Below are 17604 nucleotides of genomic sequence, written 5' to 3'. Positions count from 1 at the left end.
CTCTTCTCTCCCTCCTTTCTGAACCATAGAAACAGACAGTGCCAGAGATCAAGTCCCTGTGAAATCCCCCTGGTAGCTTGTCTCCCCCTACCAGCAGCAGCCAAAGCGGTATAATTATTGAGGGGAGCGGCCACATGGGTACTCTACACTGACTGTCTATTTCATTTCCCACTCCTGACGGACACGCAGGTTTCTGCTTCGAAGGTGACTACCTCCGTGTAGCCCCTATGGATCACCTCCTCATTTTCCCCTGTGAACCCAAGCTTATTTTCAACCTCGCGCTGCGTTACCATCGAAGGACCTCTTGGAATGAATGCAGTCCACCGCTGTAAAGCAGAATAGGCAACAGTTCCTGATGTCCTTCTGGTTCTGTAATCTTGCTCTTCAGTCATGAATTTTATTTTCCAGTGAAGGCACGGAGCTAGGAGGATGGTAGGCAACTACTCTCTCCTTTAGCACCTCCTTAGCCGTGTATCAAACTGTATTATTCTTCTACGTCACTCCCCGGTAGAACGTGGTACAGATACAGATCCCGAATCACCACCCTGCAGGTTTTCTCCTTTAATTTAGCACCCAATTCCCTAAACCCACTTTGCAGGACCTCGGCCCCGCCATCTCGTTGGAAGCAACGTGGGAACGACATTTTCCCGCCTTCCACCTGCAGAATGTTATGGGCTCGATCTACGTTGTCGGCGACCCTGCAAACTCGCCGGCAACATGCCATCCGAGAATCTAGTTCTCGAACACAGAACCTCCTGTCGGCTCCCCTAAGCAATTAATCGCATATCACTCCTTCTCTTCTATCACAGAACCAGACTTAAGTGCCAGACGCCGATCGGTTTCAGCTTTCCTCTGCGAGGCCACCCTGCCCCTTCACAAACAGTATCCAAAGGGTGAAATCTACTACTGAGGGGAACTGCCTTAGGCGTACCTTAACTAGGCTGCCTATATCCTTTCCCTTTTGTGAGGGTCACTACTTACCGCTGTCCCGTACCTTCGGTATACCTACCTCCCTGTATCACTTGTCAATCAACCTCGCAAGCCTCCTGAACAATCCACAGTTTGTTCATCGTGCTCTATCTCCAGTAGTGAAACACCGCCTGAATGAAGCTGCAAGTTTAGTCTGGGATCTAGTCTTCCCACATCCCTGAAGAGGAGCAACTCACTAACCTGACATTGTTTTCCATTGCTCTAACAGTGCAACAAGAAAGTCACAAAATAGAATCATATGTTAGCCTCCTATCTCGCCTTCTAAAAGCACCTGAGCGAAGCCTCAGCTCGTAACTCACAAAATGACCGCGCACTTAATGGCCTCTTGTCAAGTGTCGAATTGATCTTCATTTCCGCAGAAAGTCCCGACGGTCCCGTCCGCTTTTTAAATCTGGCGCTTACTCGCTGTAAGCAACCATTCGCGCGATCAGAAGAACTGTAGAAATGTTTTCACCAGGGAACCTGCTTCGCAGCACGACATGAGAATGTTATTCCGTTCAGAGATATTAACTGGGATTTCTTGAGAAAAGGGGAAATGCAGCATCTAAATAACGGAGGAGCATTTGTACATTCACGGTGATTCTATTGCAAATACTCATTTATTCCCTGCGGAATTTGCAAGTAATCCCGAATTCTGCCGTCGGCGTGCAGGTAGCTGTTGCAGCCACTGTACACCCAGGCAAAACTGCTCACGGGATCTTCCACGGAGCGGTGCTGGTCCCTAAGAAGCTCGGCACCGCGACGCCCTCTGGAGGAGGGGAAAGCCAAGCGACTTTTTCTTACAGACTGAAAAATGCTGCCTTGTCATCTGAAGTTCTTGCCGTCCAGCATTCTGTGAAACATTATATAAGACTTGTTGTTTCATCTGGCTGAGAACTATGGGAATCGTTTTGACTCTTCCTTGGTGAAAGAATGAAAGTGAGGTTGTTTTACATGTAACGCCCTGGTTAAGATATTTACTGCTTTGCTGTAGGTATTTCAGCTTAGCAGTTCTCTCAGTGCAGCCTGTTCTGCTTTCAGCCTGTTTGCGTTTGAGCTGAGGTGAGAAGCTTTGTTATTAAAATTCGGAATGTGGCTTCAGCCAATGAGGAACGCGAGCTGCGATGTCTCTGGTGGGCGGGGAGATGGGAGAAGACAGGAGGGAAGATGACTGAGAATGCCGTACCTGTTGCACAAGGTGCTTTGTGCAGATGAATGGGTTCCAGAAGGAAGAACCAATACTCCCGTGGGAGACCCGTTTGTTCGAGATGGATTTCGAGCGACGTTCGGATATGTTGCCTGCTTTCACGCAGACCGAGGGTCTAGCTCGCGAGAAACAGACAAGTGCAAGATGAGCTTTAACTTAATACACATTTAACTGTTTCAAAGTAAAGGGCCCCTTTTGTTTTTTTTTTCTTTCTTTCATATAATAACTATTTCTTAAATTAACATTCTTAAATATATTTCTTTATACTTGCATGTAGTACACGATTTGTTATTTCTTGCCGGGGCTAGTAAACTTCACAACATTGAGACAGACCAAGCGTTGGGTGGGCGACACACCCCAATCTCACAAATTTGGTTGGACTAAAGTTGTATACAGCCTCGAAGCCGGATAAAGGTGTGTTTATCGCCGCGGAATCCAGCGGCTGTTAATGAGCGGCTAATGAGCCGGTTTTCCAGAGACAGCAGGTAGAAGGGATTTCATATAGAAATTGCAAATTTCTGTTCCATGATTTTATCTTGTTCCGCAAAAGAACGCACCTGTGAGCTTTACAGAACACAGAACATAGAAAATCTCCAGCACATTACAGGCCCTTCGGCCCACAATGTTGTGCCGACCATGTAACCTACTCAAGAAGTGTCACAATGGGGGGGGGGGCGCTGGTGGCGGACCCAAACACAGGACACAGACACTGTAGTACTAGGAACAGGTCTTGACTAGAGTAGGGACGTGACTAAATACAGACAAGGAGCAGGGACAAGAACGCAAACATGGGCTAGAACATGGACTAGACAGGGAATCCTACAAGGAACTATGAACTAGGAGCCTGGGCTTGGGAAAGCGGGACTCGGACTAGGAACCATGAACTACGAGCCTGTGCTTGGACTCCGAGCCAGGGACTGGAAAAGGACCACGAACCTGGGTCTTGTCTCGGGCTCGGACCCCAAAAGTAGACAAGGACATGACATGGCTACAGGACAGGACGTGGCTAGGGTCTAGAGGCTTGGGGCTGGTCGCTGGGGTCTTGAGGGTTGAGGCTGGACGCTGGGGTCTTGAAATGCGGAAGCTGATAACTCGGAGGCTGGAGCTCGGAGACAGACAGGGAACTGAACATCAACATAGATCCGGGACTTATCCTTTGAAAAGCCAGGACTCATCTTTATCTTCACAGCAAGGTGTGAACAGGTCCATCCTTCGGGTAACGGCTGAACTGCCTGACTTACCACACGGAGGTGAGGACAAGACAAGACAGACCCCCTCCCCCCGCAGCACCGCGGCAGAACGGTCTGACTTACCCCACAGAGGCGAGGACAAGAATAGACAAATACCGAAGAGCGACACACAGTTCCATCTCTGCATGGGGATTGCACCGAGTCGCGGTTACGGCCGGCAACCTCGGCTAGCTACGGAAACAGCCGGATCCTTATCTAGCTCGGAGTGACCGCTGGTCACTCAGCTGGCACCGGAAACGGCCGAATCCATACCACAAAGTCAGCTCCGACTACCGACAGCAAGGCTCCATGAAGTGATGGTTCTCCAACGCGGCCTAAGGATGGCAAGTGGCCGCTCTAGCCTTCCACCGGCAGGTTTCTGCCAGGGGATCTTGACAAGATAAACCAGCAGCCTACAGTCGACCCCAAAGCTACTTATATTCCAAGCCCGAAGATGGAAATCAGGTGCCTATGATTAACTCAACCAAAGCCAGGGACAGCTGGAAGACCCGATGTCCTGAGTCCACGGACCGGACCGTGAACCGGAATGCGGACTTCACAGACCGGACCATGACAAGGAGTGCCTAGAATTTCTCTACCGCATAGCCTTCTATTTTTCTAAGCTCCATGTACCATTCTATGAGTCTCTTAAAAGACTCTATCGTATTTGCCTCTATCACATTCGCTGGCAGTGAATTCTTGTACCCACCACTATCTGTGTGGATGAACTTACCCCTGACATCCCCGTTGTACCTACTGCCAAACATCTTAAAACTATATCCCTCGTGTTAGCCATTTCAGCCCTGGGAAAAGCCTCTGGCTGTCCACACGATGAATGCCACTCATTGTCTTATACACCTTTATCGGGTCGCCTTTCATATTCCGTCGCTCCAAGGAGAAAAGGCCAAGCAATAGCCCGCGTGTTGGCCTTCTACTGATAAATGATCAAGTAATAATAAAACGGTTGTGGGTTTGAGTGCCACCAGAGACGTTTCCTTTCCCTCTGCATTCGTTACAATGCTAAACACGGTCAGAGCTTGAGTGGATTATGACATCGCCTAATGGTGGAGAATCTAGCAACCCAGGACGTGGTTTGAAAACATCGAGTCGCAGCTAAAAGATCACAGTAAATTTATTATTAAACTGTGTGTGTGTGTGTGTGTGTACCTCCATAATAAATTGTATATCACCGTCTGCATGACATGACGGGACTTTCGAGAGACTCTGAGATTTTTGCTGTGCCATGGTCTGTTCTTATCAAATTACGGTATTGCTTTGCACTGTTGTAACTATATGTTACAATTAAGTGTTTTTTGTTAGTTTTTAAGTCGGTTTGTCATGTGTTTTCGTGATATCATTCTGGAAAAACATTTTCATCATTTCTTAATGCACGCATTACTAAATGACAATAAAAGGGGTCTGCGTGTCCTCATAATCATAATAATCATTTATTAAGAAAAAGAAAGCGAAATGTTAACACGATTCATGGAGATTAGGAGTTCGACAGACAATCTGATCAGCTTTGACGTTATTGAATGACAGAACTGAGCACTCTTCCTGCTGAAGTTCAAAGCTTTTCGCGTTTTCTGTATTTCAGGAAACGACCCTATTGTGCAGCTCGGAATTTGTCGAAACAGAAACACGTACAAGTACGCAGTGTCCCTGGTATTTAATCGCAGCATAAACCCTGATTGAAAATGATGATCCTCATTATTATTTAAAATGAAGCCCGGACTCCGAAGACAACCGGAAAAAGAGTGCTGATAAAACAGTTTCAAGTGCGTGGCAACTGCAAGTCAATACTATAATCTTAAAGCAGCTTCAGAACAAACTGTTTCAGCTGATTTTGCAGGCTTGTGTTTGTATATTAGATCTGCGTTAAATATCCTACAGAGGGCTGAGTGTAGATATTGTCGAACTGTTGCCAACGTGAGCGTTATAATTTGCAATGTTAGGCTGCGAAAGCTGGGATTACTGCATGAAATGAAAACCTAGTACAATTGGGTGCACGCCTGCAAAGGTCGCAGAACGTGACAGCGGCGGTAGATAACTTGACTGTTCCCTTCCTCTAGAAATGTGAACCTTTAAACCATGTGCATACTGAGAATATTGACGATAATTAGCGTCCTTGCACTGATATCTGGAATGTCATTCTCTGCCACCCGGTGGTTTGAAGAGGCAACACTACTCTCTCCACTCTACTTCAAAGAAATATTGAATGGGTTGAAAACTCGAAAATACATCAAGCTTCAAGCACGTAATTGGGAGTTGTTTCAAAGCATACGCCAACTGTATAACACATGCAAGATGTACATGATCAGTAATTCAGTTTATTGTGTAATGTAGTGCAAATTTGGTAGTGTGGCCGAGCGGTCTAAGGCGCTGGATTAAGGCTCCAGTCTCCAAGGAGGCGTGGGTTTGAATCCCACCACTGCCATTTGTATTTTTTTCTCCAAGGGTTTTGATTGTCAGTATTAAAATGCATTTCGAAATGTTTTGCAGAACAAAATTATAGAATCACAAATCATCATGGTGACGATCTAGTATTGGTGTTCTGGTCAACGATGTCACTGTGGAGCTGCAGAGCGCTGCAGATTGGACGTGAGGATGCTGTGGACGTAAGGAGTTTGTGGCCTCTATTTATTGAAGGTAGTGGACGTTAAATTATTTAAGATCTATATGTATTTTAGCTCCATTCTGTAACACTGTCTCTCTGCTTCTTCAAATATGCAGCGAACCAGCCGGAATTCGATTGGAAAAAGCTTTGAAACGCGGTGTAAAATCGTTCCTCAGTAAGACCAGGGCAAGATCATAAAGTAGATCACAGCCGCATTTTGCAAACGGTTGTCACCATAAACCAAAACCACGCTGTAAAACGGTAATAAAAACGTAAACAAGCTAAGAAGAAGTGTCATCTATTTGAACCGACACCCGTTTTTTGCTCCGCAGACAGCACCAGACCTGCTACGTTGATATCTACTGTAGTATTGTCCCATTCGCTTTTGGGACGTTGTTATTTGTCATTTGCAATTTGCTGTGAATTTCACGGTGTTCCTGAACTCGTTTTTCCCTCCCATGGCAATTCGCAATGGAGTTCAAGGGTGGAGTCGCAGTTGGTGTTTGGGCAATCGCTTTGAAGGTGTCCATGGTCGTTGCTGGAGCCGGGTTTTGAATATGCCCTGAGGTGTTGGAGCCGGCGAGATCAATGGCGGAGGCAATCTGAAATTCATCCCTGCTAGTTTCAGGGCCAGCAGGCTCTTGGGCCCGCAGATGTAGGATCTTGCGATCTTTGCCTAATATGACAAAGTCAAAAATCTTGAACTCCAGCTGGGTCTTTATGTGCTGCTATTGTGACTCCCGTCTCCCCTTCCCCCACCAATACTCTGCAATGCCATCTCCCTCAGATCGCACTGTCAGCTCCTAGATACCCAGAGGCTCCATCTTTCTCTGACCCCAACCTCCCCCTCCCCATTGACACCCCCAGCCTCCATCCTCCCCCCTCTGATCCCAGCTCGCATCCGTGCCGGATCTTTACCATCCACTCCGACCTTCAACTGTCGGAGGCAGAACGCTCTGTCCTCAGTAAGGGCCTCACCTTTGTCCCCTTTCGCCTACACCTCAGCGAGTTCCGTGTTCGCCATGATGCGGAACTCTTCTTCCGCCGGATCTGTCTCCGAGCCTACTTCTTCGGCAAGGACTCTTGCACCTGCACCGATGACCCCTTTTCCCGTCTTCAACCCTCCTCTTCTTCATGGACACCCCGCTCTGGTCTTCTGCCTGCTCTGGATCTCTTTATTGCTAACTGCCGACGGGACATCAACCGTCTCGACTTTACCGCATCTTGTTTCCATTCCAACCTCACTCCTTCCGAACGCTCTGCTCTCCACTCCCTCCGCACTAATCCTAACTTTACTATTAAACCCGCCGATAAAGGGGGTGCTGTTGTAGTCTGGCGCACTGACCTCTAACTTGCCGAGGCACAGCGACAACTCGCGGATACCTCCTCTTATTTACCCCTCGATCGTGACCCCACAAAGGAGCACCAGGCCATTGTCTCACACACCATCACCGACTTTATCCGCTCAGGGGATCTCCCATCCACTGCTGCCAACCTTATAGTTCCCACACCTCGCATTTCCCGTTTCTACCTCCTACCCAAGGTCCACAAACCTCCCTGTCCTGGCAGACCCATTGTCTCAGCTTGCTCCTGCCACACCGAACTCGTTTCTGCATACCTCGGCACGGTTCTATCCCCTCTTGTTCAATCCCTTCCTACTATGTTCGTGACGCTTCTCACGCTCTTAAACTTTTCGATGATTTTAAGTTCCCTGGCTCCCACCGCTTTATTTTCACCATGGATGTCCAGTCCCTATATACTTCCATCCCCCATCAGGAAGGTCTCAAAGCTCTACGCTTCTTTTTGAATTCCAGACCTAATCAATTCCCCTCTACCACCACTCTACTCCGTCGAGAGGAATTAGTTCTTACGCTTAATAATTTCTCCTTTGGCTCCTCCCATTTCCTCCAAACTAAAGGTGTAGCCATGGGCACCCGTATGGGTCCTACCTATGCCTGCCTTTTTGTTGGCTTTGTGGAACAATCTATGTTCCGTACATATTCTGGTATCTGTCCCCCACTTTTCCTTCGCTACATCGACGACTGCATTGGCGCTGCTTCCTGCACGCATGCTGAGCTCGTTGACTTTATTAACTTTGCCTCCAACTTTCACCCTGCCTTCAAGTTTACCTGGTCCATTTCCGGCACCTCCCTCCCCTTTCTAGATCTTTCTGTCTCTACCTCTGGAGACAGCTTATCCACTGATGTTTACTATAAGCCTACTGACTCTCACAGCTATCTGGACTATTCCGCTTCTCACCCTGTCTCTTGTAAAAATGCCATCCCCTTCTCGCAATTCCTCCGTCTCCGCCGCATCTGCTCTCAGGATGAGGCTTTTAATTCCAGGACGAGGGATATGTCCTCCTTCTTTGAAGAAAGGGGCTTCCCTTTCTCCACCATTAACTCTGCTCTCAAATGCATCTTTCCGATTTCACGCACATCTGCTCTCACTCCATCCTCCCGCCACCCCACTAGGAATAGGTCCTCCTGGTCCTCACCTACCACCCCACCAGTCTCCGGGTCCAACATACTATTTTCCGTAACTTCCGCCAACTCCAACGGGATCCCACCACGAAGCTCATCTCTCCACCCCCCCGCCCCCCAGCCTTCCGCAAGGATCCCTCCCTACGCGACTCCCTTGTCCATTCGTCCCCCCCCCCCATCCCTCCCTACTGATCTCCCTCCTGGCACTTATCCCTGTAAGCGGAACAAGTGCTACACATGCCCTTAAACTTCCTCCCCTACCACCATTCAGGGCCCCAGACAGTCCTTCCAGGTGAGGCGACACTTCACCTGTGAGTCGGCTGGGGTGATATACTGCGTCCGGTGCTCCCGATGTGGCCTTCTATATATTTGCGAGACCCGACGCATACTGGGAGACCACTTTGCTGAACACCAACGATCAGTCCGCCATAGAAAGCAGGATCTCCCAGTGACCACACATTTTAATTCCACATCCCATTCCCATTCTGACATGTCTATCCACGGCCTCTTCTACTGTAAAGATGAAGCTACATTCAGGTTGGAGGAACAATACCTTACATTCCGTTTGGGTAGCCTCCAACCTGATGGCATGATGATTGACTTCCGGGAAACTTGTCCAGCTTCTAGGGTTTTGGCATTCTGTTTTGCAGGAAGGTAAGTCGAAGCATTCTATTCCATCCAACCTCGCCCCATTGGTTTCAAAGTTTTCTAGGGTACATTTAATGTCAGAGATATGTATACAATATACATCATGAAATACTTTTTCTTCGCAACCATCAACGAAAGGAGAGGATTTCCCCCAAAGAATGTCCGCCAGGTAAATGTTATGGACCCAAAGTTCCCCCCAACCCCCAGCTCCCCTCCCTCCCGCGTGTAAACGGCAGCAAGCAAAAATCCTTCACCACCAGCGGCAAAATGAGAATCTGGACCCTTCACCTAGCACTCCAGCGTGAGCAAAGCAATAGGTAAGACACAGACTTGCAGTACTCCAATGTTTACATTATTCACCTTGCATTTGACGTACCACAGGCTCTCTCTCTCTCTCTCTCTCTCTCTAATAAGGGAGAAAGAGATGTCTCCGTTACACCAGAAGAGGGGAGACAGAACGAACAACTCGGTGGTTTACGATGTTAAAAGTCAGTTACGGCGCTTTTTTCCAGGCTCTGTGGCCAAAGATCTCGGGTCTCCGGGCACAGAGCGTTGGATCTTCCATCTCCGACGATACACCGGTCTTCTGCTCGGACACTAACCTCCGGTCTCCCGTTTCTAGAGCCACGAAAGCTCGGTCCTTCGAAATCGAGCGTAGCTCCTAAGCCGAGTGCTTGGCGTGCCGAACAACAGCCAGTTGTGAATTCGGGAGAGCGTGTCCCATTCCCGCAAAGAACCATTGTCATCGTGTAACTGCAGATTAAGGTCTTCATAAGAACCCTGAATTGGAAAAATGGAGCTATTAAAAAACGAGATAGAGCTGCTTCCGAAGATCCAAGCAAAGTAGTCGCCATTAACCCTCCGAGGATCCGGCAAATGCCTTAAAGAACCTAGGCCATGGCCCCATCCATCTCCGGTGGTGTAAGTGTTTAAAATACTGCTACATCCCTACATACAATCTGTTTAGTTCAAAGATCCCTACCATGAAAGTGATTCCCCAGCCAAAAGCGAAGACAAAAAATGGTGTAGACAGCAGGAGAGGTGCAACCAGTCAATGGGACACGGCGGATGTGAGCAGAATCTGTATCCTGGGAAGGCTGTGTCCACGCCGAATCGTGCTACGTAGGTGGGTATTCCCTGAACACTGAATAGAAATTATAATGATTCACTTACCCCTCTCCCCATCTCTGGCTCTCAAGCCTCTTCTTGGACCGGCCCAAGGTTTCTTGATCTTAGTCCGTTGGGTTTCCCATGCCCCCTCAGGATTCCTCGGCCTCTCAGTCTGTTATCGTTCCCGGGACCCACAGGATTCCCCGGAATCTCAGTCTTTTGCTGTTCCCATGCCTTTTCTTCAAGTTGCCCACGTCTCCTGTTGTTTTCAAGACTTCCTGGGCAATAAGGTGCCAGTTGCAGGGAGTAGAGTCCTGTAATGACGTTTTCAGGCCTGTGCAGGGGTTCAGAGCATTCTGCTCTGAAATTTTAGAGCACCTGAATCGGTTAATTGTTAACAGCATTTATTAACGGTTTAAGAGTTATTTGTGTTTTTCTCGAGCGACTTCCTCTTTGTGATGTGGTTTCCTGGTGCTTTCTGTTTCAGTTTGTTAAGCTTATTTTGTTAGGCTCAGAGATTCTCTGTTAGTTCTATTCTTGAAGCAGATGTCCGATGAGCTGCAAACGGAGGGTCCTCATTTTCAGAACGATTCGTCTCATGGTGTCACTTGATCGAGCTACCTGTGTATAACTCTTGTTTCTTTCTCTACATGGAAATTTTTGTCTCCGATATTAGCACTGCACACCATGGCACTTATCCACCTGACTCACTGATGGACATCTTGGACAAGTCCCTCATTCGGAATTCCAGCGGACTCTATGACGCCCCAGGGGCTGCACCTAGGGGTGTGGGGTGTGGTGGGGGCCGCTGTCACATTCACGGATTCGGCAGCGCAGCAGATACGGCAAATACGCTCGTAAATATGCACGTGTCGGCTAATTATTATTTCATTGTGATATCATTTAACTCCAATCATTCCGTCGTATTATTTGTCGAGATTTGCACACAACAAAGCTTTGCTGCCTCCATTCCACCTTGCCTGAGAAATTGGACTGTCGAGTCAACTGAAACTGAAGACCACCCGTATTCGTTTTATTCTCAGTTGTTCAGCCACAGTGTAGGCTTCGTTTTCCATTTGAGTGTTAGTTAACGGCCCCGTTTGGCCTGGCGTTTGTTGTTTTCTTTTCCCTTTAACAACGTTCGCATTAAATTCTGTGAACAACCCACCAGCTTCAGTGCCGCTCACTGCACACTTGGGCCATACCCGAACCTAGTGACAAATCGACACTTGCCCGTGTTACGTAACCGGCAACAATGAATATCTATCGAGACAGTTTATATAAAAACAACCAAACATTTATTAAACAGGGATAAACGATAACGAAAAAGCGAACGAAAACTTTAACCGGAAGTTAACCGTTCTGCAGCCGTTCAACAAATCGTAATTCGGCACTGGTTCTTAAAGCGTTAAATGCGAAAACAGTTCTAAAGCGATACAGTCAGATATAGTTCTTAAAATGGTAAATTCGGAAGTGCAACAGATTTATTCGTTCAATTCGGAGAGACTTCTCTGGAGAAGGATTCCTTCGCAGACGCAACTTTCCTGCTGGTTCAGTCCACAAGATTCACGTGGCAGTAAATAAACAGTTTAAACCAACTAACCATAAATTCATTTAGAGAGAGCAAACCTTTGCATGAACTCTTTGACTTTTGTCGCTACTCCTTCAACGAAGACCCAATAAGGTCGATCCTTTGTTAAACTGAGGAAAGAAGCCGACTCTTCTCAATCCTTCGATCCTGTACTTCGATGAAGTCTTCACTCTCCCTCCTACTGCTGGAAGTGGGTAAATCAGCACATCTAGCCAAAAAATTCCAGTACAATAATATTGTATCTTGCAATAGAACGCAACACTCCGTTTTAAAAATGAAACTGCGTCACAAAAACAAACACGCAACAGAAACGGAGACACAGCACGTTCTACCTGGAAATCTACAAACTAAAAACTAACTGCGTCATCTGGGGTCGACCCTTATATACTCATGGTGCACATGTCATCACGTAACCTCAAATCGGCGGGATAATCACATCAGCTGACCTCCAGAAGTCCATTACATCATTCTCACAAAAAACCCAGATCTCCTTGAGGCATGTAACACCAGATCCTTTCTGATACCGTCAAAAATTGCCACCCTGAGATTTCGAAAATCAGTCCACGGATGGGATCTGGCTTTGTGATCATCAGATGGAACGTACTCCCCTAATCTAACTTCTGTCACCTGCTTTGTCGCATTCTCTAATAGCAGATCAGTTATTGCACACTCTCTCCTTGGGACATCTACGCACTGGACCCGCCACCAATCACTGCTAGCACTCCAGCGTGAGCAAAGCAATAGGTAAGACACAGACTTGTAGTACACCAATGTCTACATTGTTCACCTTGTATTCGACGTACTACAGGCTCTCTCTCTCTCCAATAAGGGAGAAAGAGATGTCTCCATTACACCAGGAGAGTGGAGACAGAACGAACAACTCGGTGGTTTACGATGTTAAAAGTCAGTTGCAGGCTTTTTTCGAAGCTCTGTGCCCAAAGATCTCGGGTCTCCGGGCACAGAGCGTTGGATCTTCCATCTCCTAGGATACACCGGTCTTCTGCTGGGACACTGACCTCCGGTCTCCCCGTCTCCAGAGCCACGAAAATTCGCTCCTCCGAAATCGAGCGGAGTTCTTAGGCCAAGACCTTGGCGTGCCGAACAACGGCCAGTTGTGAGTCCGGCAGAGCGGGTCCCATTCCCGCAAAGAACCATTGTCATCGTTTAAATCCAGATTACGGTCTTCAAAAGAACCCTGAAATGGAAAAATGGAGCTATTAAAAAACGAAATAGAGCTCCTTCCGAAGATGAAACCAAAGGAGTCGCCATTAACCCTCCGAGGATCCGGCAAATGCCTTAAAGAACCTAGGCCATGAGCCCACCCATCGCCGGTGGTGTAGGTGTTTAAAATGCTGGTATTTCCCTACATGCAATCTATTTAGTTCAAAGATCCCTACCATGAAAGTGATTCCGCAGCCAAAAGCGAAGAGAAAAAATGGTGTAGACGGCAGGAGAGGTCCAACCAGTCAATGGGTCATAGCGGATGTGAGCAGGATCTGTATCCTGGGAAGGCTGTGTCCACGCCGAATCGTGCTATGAAGGTGGGTATTCCCTGGACACTGAATGGAAATTACAATGTTTCAATATCCATCCCACCCTATCTCTGACTCCCAAGCCTCTTCTCGGACCACCCAAGATTTCTTGATCTCAGTCCGTTGGAGTTCGCATGCCCCTTCAGCATTCCTCTGTCTCTCAGTCTGTTGCGGTTCCCGGGACCCTCAGGATTCCCCGGAATCTCAGTCGTTTGGGGTTCCCATGCCTCTTTCTCAAGTTGCCCACGTCTCCCGTTGTTTTCAAGACTTCCTGGGCAATAAGGTGACAGTTGTAGGGCGTAGAGTCCTGTAATGACGTTCTCAGGCCTGTGCAGGGGTTCAGAGCATTCTGCTCTGAAATTTTAGAGCACCTGAATTGGTTAATTGCTAACAGCATTTATTAACGGTTTAAGAGTTATTTGTGCTTTTCTTGAGCGACTTCCTCTTTTTGATGCGGTTTCCTGGTGCTTTCCGTTAAGTTTGCTAAGTTTATTTTGATAGGCTCAGAGATTCTGTGTCAGTTTTATTCTTGAAGCAGATGTCGCATGAGCTGCAAACGGAGGGTCCTCATTTTGAGAATGATTCGTCTCACGGTGTCGCTTGATCGAGCTAACTGTGTATAACTCTTGTTTCTGTCTCTACATGGAAGTCCTTGGCTCCGATATTAGCACTGCACACCATGGCACTTATCCACCTGACTCACTGATGAACATCTTGGACAAGTCCCTCATTCGGAATTCCAGCGGACACAAATTTGTTACGCCCCAGGGGTTGTGCCTGGGGCGGGGGGGGGGGGCGTTTCACAAACACGGATTCGCAGCGCAGCAGATACGGCAAATGCGCTCGTAAATATGCACGTGTCGGCTAATTATTATTGCATTGTGATAGCGTTTAACTCCATTCATTCCGACATATTATTTGTAAAGAATTGCACACAGCAAAGCTTTGCTGCCTCCATTCCACCTTGCCTGAGAAATTGGACTGTCGAGTCAACTGAAACTGAAGAGTAGAGGTATTCGTTTTATTCTCAGTTGTTCAGCCACAGTGTAGGTTTCGTTTTCCGTTTATGTTTTAGTTAACGGCCCCGTTTGGACTGGCGTTTGTTGTTTTCTTTTCCCTTTAACACAGTTCGCATTAAATTCTGTGAACTATCCACCAGCATCAGTGTCTGTCATTCCGCACTTGGGCCATATCCGAGTGACAAATCGACACTTGCCAGATCCTTTCTGATACCATCAAAATTTGCCACCCTGAGATTTGGAATCTCAGCCCACGGATAGGATCCATCTTTTTCCATAGTTACTCTGAATCTAATGGCTTTATTATCATCAGATGCAAAGTACTTCCCGATTCTAACTTCTGTCACCTGCTCTGTCGCATTCCCTAATAGCAGATCAGTTACTGCAAACTCTCTCTTTGGGACATCTCCGTACTGATTAAGGAAACTTTTCTGAACACAATTGACAAACTATTTAGTCCTTTTATACCATGGGAGTCCCAGTCAATATGTGGAAAGTGAAATCACCTACTACAACAACGTTTTAGTTTCTTGCAACAGTCAAAGGTCTGTCTGCAAATTTGGTTCTCTAAATCCCTCGGACTGTTGGGTGGTCTGTAATATAGCCCCATTAACGTGATCATACTTTTCTTTTTTTCTCAGTTCCACCCATAACGCCTCACAGACGAGTTCTCCAGTCTGTTCTGACTGAGCAGTGCCGTGACATTTTCCCCGCCCAGTAACGACACCCCTCTTCCTTTAATTCCTCCCGCTCGGTGGCGTCTAAATCAACGGAAACCCGGAAGGCTGAGCTGCCATTCCTGCCTGGGTAGTGTATCAGTTGGGGCGACGCTAGTCAGCTCGGGATGTTGCGAATATTTGAGTCCAATTCCGCCGACGTTTGGTAAGGTGTCTGTACGTTCTCCCGTGGAATGCATGGGCTTTCTCTGGTTTCGTTCCAATCCAAAGACATACCAGATAGGCTGATAGGTGATCACAAAAGTGTATCATGTTTAGGTTAAGATTAATAGGGGCTGTTGGCGCGTCTTGACTCGAAGGACCATAAGGACCTTTTCCGCACTGAATCGCTAACGAAATAGATACCTGCAGTAATTAATATGAGAGTGATAATTATCGACTACAGCTCGGGATTCAATACTATAATTCCATCAGAACGAATCAGTAAGTTTCAAGACTTTTGGCCTCTATAAATTCTTCCGCAAGTGGATCCTCGATTTTCTCCCTTCCAGACCCCAGTCAGTTCGGATTGGCAACAACATTCCTTGCACAATCTCCATCAGAAAAGATGCGTCACATGGCTGAAAGGGAGACTTGCTGGCCCCAGTCTTTTCCGGTAATTGGCCTAGCCTTAGTGTTGAGGCGAAGAGGCCAACAAAGCCTCTCTCAACTTAAGCCATCACTGCCGTCATTTTTAAACTGGCTGGTCCGCTGATGCAGCCGCCTCCTCCGCTTTTTGTTCCGGGAACAGCGGAGGACGGGACATAAAGTGGCATTTGTGAGCAGAGATACTAATTAGCAAATGCTGACGTATGTTCTGCGCAAGCTCCGCCCAGATCAGGTTGTCACTTCAGGTGGTAATGTACACCGAGCCCAGCCGTATGAGTGTTCTCTGTATGTCCCGTTTCATCCTCTCCGCTTGCGTATTGCTTTGCGGATGGAACCCGGATGACAGACTGTCAGGGGACCAAATGAGCTCAGATAAAAAAAAAACCTTACAAAACCAACGAGCAAACGGGTGGCTTCAATCGGGGACAACGTCCTGGGAGAAACTGTGAATCCTGAAGATGTGCTGTTACGTGAGCTTGGCGGTCCCTAAAGCTGATGGTAGTTTGTGAAGTAGTACAAAGCGGCAGGCCTTGGAGTATCGGTCTATGACCATCATTATCACTGCATTTCCCCGAGATACCAGAAGACCAGTGAAAATTATCCATAGAACTGTGGGACCAAAGACGAGTAGGAAACTGGAGGGGCTGAAGCAGACGTTGAGGGTGTGCTCGGGGTGCTATATTTCGTGCGCAGATGTCACATGCTGAGACATATTCCCGGACATCTGTAGAATTCCTGGCCACCGGTAACGTCTCCTGGCCATGTCTACGGTGCGAGCCACCCCTGGATGACCAGTCAGTTTCCAAGCGTGTCCCTAATTGAACACCACTGAACGAACAAGTTTGGAAACAAAGATACAAACTGGAGGAACCCGAGTCTGCCCCATTTTGATCTTGAGCTCTGAGCATGTATTTTACATCGGATGGGCGCCACCACTCTCGAGCTGGGAATTACAGATGAAGAATACTCATCACCGTTAAGTGTTTGAACTACAGAGTCAGGGTGTCTGGTTTTTGCTTTTTTTTTTAAATCCTGGGCGGTAAGTAGACTCGGAAGTAAACAGCAGGAGGTAGTTTGGTAGGTAACTGGGAAGATGCTTAGTTCACTTTTCTGGGCATTTCTGTTTTGCATTTGTTAGACCAGCCCAAAACGACGCCATAGTCACTTGACTGGTTGTTGGATAACAGCCAGTGATGACCCAGATTTTTTCTGCCTCAACCATTTCCTCTCGAAGCTGTTCGATAGCTTTACCATCCGCTGTGTAAAATGCCCCCCAGGTTCTTATTCAGCACTCAGTTCTAGCGTTAACACGTGTGCCATCTGGTATTCGATTTTCCAATAGGATAACATGCAGTCCCCACTGTCTGTGCCCATTATAAATCAATATGCCTTTATTTGTAACTGTGCAGCCTTCCCTGTTCCCTGAACCGCCAACTTTTTAAAAAAAAATCTTCGTTCTTTATCTGTTATCCTTCCCACTAACTGCTCCCATTCACTCAATAAGCTTTGTACATTTGTTTACGGATGATGTCAATGGCCACAGACCTGATACAGGAAATGTCCATTCCATTGTCTGCACAAGGCCGCAGAGTTCGTCCAGCTGCTTGTTATGTTTCCGCAATGGTCATTCCGATTCTTCCCTGTCAGACACATCTCACTACACCTTCAGCAATTTCTTCTGTCACCTTTTCAGTTCTGCGGACGGAGCTCGTACATGAAACGTAGACTCTGTTTCTCCAGCCGTAGCTACGGGTGATCTGCTGATTATTTCCAGTACTTCATGCCTGTGTCTCCGCGGAAACGCCGCAAAGTCAGTTGACTGACTCGCATCGGGATCAGAGATTTGACAGCCGAAACCGCACAGCTGTGGTGTG

The 17604-nt window shown here is 47.4% G+C and overlaps 1 non-coding gene across 1 annotated transcript; it reads left to right on the top strand.

Moving 5' to 3' along the window:
• Positions 1-5760: 5760 nt before the first annotated feature.
• Positions 5761-5842, top strand: trnal-aag (transfer RNA leucine (anticodon AAG)). The gene has a single exon. It is a non-coding gene; the product is annotated as a tRNA-Leu (tRNA).
• Positions 5843-17604: the final 11762 nt, after the last annotated feature.

This window comes from Mobula birostris, chromosome 3 (genome assembly GCF_030028105.1).
Source record: "Mobula birostris isolate sMobBir1 chromosome 3, sMobBir1.hap1, whole genome shotgun sequence".
NCBI classification, from domain to species: Eukaryota; Metazoa; Chordata; class Chondrichthyes; order Myliobatiformes; family Myliobatidae; genus Mobula; species Mobula birostris.
Note: the sequence above shows the minus strand (reverse complement) of the source record. Positions and strands in the feature narration are given on the sequence as shown.